A 3,598-nucleotide genomic window follows, 5' to 3' on the forward strand; every position below is an offset into this window, starting at 1 on the left:
ACAAAATGTACAACGATTACACGTGTATGGATATATTTCAAATAAGATACTTGGAGACATAAGTGCACTATGTATATACCTTAAAGTTTATACATCTTGTTCTTTATACATTAAATTGATTCAAATCCATGCGCAAAACTTTAATGAGCGGTTGATAAACGGCCCAAAATGTTTCTAACTAGAATTTTGAAGCCCAAAGGACAACAATGTCTAGCTTATTATTTGCTGACACACCGCCTGAATGACTAGAATAATTCAACCATTGGAACAAGTTTCATTTCAATATTTTTATTCAAACTAAAGTTATTTAACAGAAACGATCCACCACACGAAAGACAAAAATTTTTAGTCGGTAGGGCTATTGGTACTTTGCGAAACGGAACGGAACGGAACGGAAGGAGGGGCACCATATGGGGGATATAAAAAAAAATCAAAATTAAATTTTAAAAATCAATATATAATAGTAAATAACATGAACTGTGTATAAACATCAGTTGTCGAATGATGTATAATGTCCGATAAAACTCATGATACACAAAACATCAAGTATGAAACATGTTTTTTTCTTGTTTCGTTGCGCAAAGTACCATTATCCTTTTAAAAACAAATGAAATCTTAAAGTGACTCTTAACTGTAAGAGATAATGAAACAGAGTTCAATTTCCACATTGAGCGAACATAGTATTTGCCTTTATTTGCTGTTTCCATATTTCTTACTTTTTTAAACTGAAAAATGCTATTTCAGTTTCACTGTTTCACTTTTTCTTCATTATGTTGACTTTAATAGTATTGTGTTGTTTATAAAAATCAGTAGTATATATAATAAACCCATATACACTTTTATATTAAATGCCCATCTTTCACTAAAATATCTTGTATTAAAATATTTATTCCAGATGTAGAAAATCCTCATCAAATGTAACTTAACTAAATATATAAACAATTGTGTATGCAGGGCTACAGTCATAATTAAACGTCTTGCAGTAACTGCTGACCGTTTAATTAAAACTCCAAGTTATTTTGTAGTAATACCCTTTTCTATTATGCTTAGCTTTACATGTATTAAGTATGTACCAGTCTAAACATAATGTAAAGTACTGTTATACATATAAACTTGTTAACTTTATGTTTAATATTTTCAGTTATGGAATTTGTCTAGTATGCCTTTACTCTTTACAAAAAAAACTGTATATATTCCGTATATCACAATCTAAATACAACGACTTCTGTCTTAGACATAACTGTATAACACACTGTATCATAGCAAACAAAAAACGTGGAAATTCCACGAAAACCAGGTTTTAAAATGCATCATGCCAACAGGTTCTTTAAACAACGGTCATATTCTATTATGCATATATTTTTTATTATAAATTTGACCATATTGTTCTATTTTTAGTTACCCAATGGCATCAAAATGATCTTTTTGTCACCAAAAAAAAAAAACGAAAAGAAAAAACATTTATTGGATCTCAGTGAGATTTGAACCTAAAGCCTTCCATTCCACAGCACAAAAAAACTATTTTTTATTTCATGTATGACCCCATTTTTCTATTTTTAGCTACAATGACATTGACCCTGATCCAAGTGTCCTCAAATACATTCCAAACCTTTTGTGTTTGATAGAAGCTATCAACACACGAAGTATACTGACAATAAATTACCCAAACTAAAGATATTGAGTGGAAGCCATTTTTCTATTTTTAGTAACAGTCACCCCAAATATCATTCAAACCTAATTTTTTCAGATAAGCTTGCTGTTCACAAAGTTTGGTGGCAGGAAGTAAGTCAAGCTAAAATTATAAAGGGGAAACCACTTTTTTGATGATCACACTGAAATTTTTTTTTACATACTGACCTTGACCATGACTTTATCACAAAACAAGAAAAAAAGAAAAATAATTATTTGGATCTCAGTAGAATATGAACCGACCTTTTGGCCAAACGCTCAAGACCACTGCCCCACGGTGGAAGTTGCTGCTAAGTGTGAAGATTAAATAAGTTATCCTGACCTTGAACTTGACCCCAATGATCCCATATACAATCCCAACCTTGATTTTACTATAAGCTACCGGCTTGGCCTATAGGCAAGGTTTAATTTCAATACATCAATGCAAACTAAAGTTATTGTGCTTTTTAGCAACAGCGACCTTGACCTTGACCAAAATGACCCCAAATGCAATCTGGCTTACCAGATGAGAACTTTGATTTGATGAACAATCACAAATATCGCATTGACAGTTTCTCTCTCCCGTATGTATTGAAGTGTTCACATTAAAACTTTGAAAAAATCACTTTAAATTTTTTCTCATCCGTATGTATTCTCATATGTACATTCAAACTACTATGATTATAGTAGCATAATCACAAGCAGGACATTTAAAGCCTTTCATTCCTGTTTGTTTTCTCAAATGTCTTTTCAAAGCAGAACTTTGATTTGACGCATAACGATAATAGTTTCATTTAAAGCGTTTCTCTCACGTATGTATTGCTACATGTGTTTTCACATTTAAAGTTTTCTCCCCAGTATGAATTCTCATATATACACACAAGACCGTTACAACTATTACACAGTTCTCCACTGTGTGTACTCTCTTATGTCTTGCCAGATGGTAACTTTGATTTGATGCATTATCACAAACATTAATGTATGTATTGCTGCATGAGTTTTTATATACTTGCATAATCACCAATTTCACATTTAAAGTGTTTCTCATGTGTATGCATGGCCGTATGTGTTTCAGATGAGATTTTTGATTGCATGTATTATAACAAAATTCATATTTAAGGTTTTTTTCTCCCCGTATGAATTCTCATATGTACACTAAGTCAGCCAGGAATATTACACACTTCTCAACAGTATGTATTCTCTTATGTCTTACTAGATGATAACTTTGATTTGATGCATTATCACAAACACTATGTTTAAAGCTTTCTTCACCAGTATAAATTCTCCTATGTCTCTTCAGACTACTGTCGTCATTAAAACCTTAGTCATAAACTGTTCTCTCCAGTATGTGTTCCTCTATGTTTCTTCAGACTACTGCCGTTATTACAAGCATAGTCACAAACATTACATTTAAAGCATTTCTCTCCAGTATGTGTTCCTCTATGTTCCTTCAGACTACTGCCGTTATTACAAGCATAGTCACAAACATTACAGCTAAAGCATTTTTCTCCAGTATGTATTCTCCTACGTATCTTCAGACTACTGGCGTCATTACAAGCAAAGCCACAAAAAGCACATTTAAAGCATTTCTTTCCAGTATGTTTTCTCCTATGTTTTCTCAGAAAAACGCTATGATTACAAGCATAGTCACAAGCATCGCACTTAAAGCATTTCTCTCCAGTATGTATTCTTCTATGTTTCTTCAGACTACTACCGTAATTACAAGCATAGTCACAAACATCACATTTAAAGCATTTCTCTCTAGTATGTATTTTCCTATGTATCTTCAGATTACTGCCATCATTACAAGCATAGCCACAAACATCACATTTAAAGCTTTTTTCTCCAGTATGTTTCTTCAGACTACTGCCGTAAATACAAGCAAAGCCACAAAAATCACATTTAAAGAATTTCTCTCCTATGTGTATCC

This window comes from Mercenaria mercenaria, chromosome 12 (genome assembly GCF_021730395.1).
Source record: "Mercenaria mercenaria strain notata chromosome 12, MADL_Memer_1, whole genome shotgun sequence".
Classification (NCBI taxonomy): domain Eukaryota; kingdom Metazoa; phylum Mollusca; class Bivalvia; order Venerida; family Veneridae; genus Mercenaria; species Mercenaria mercenaria.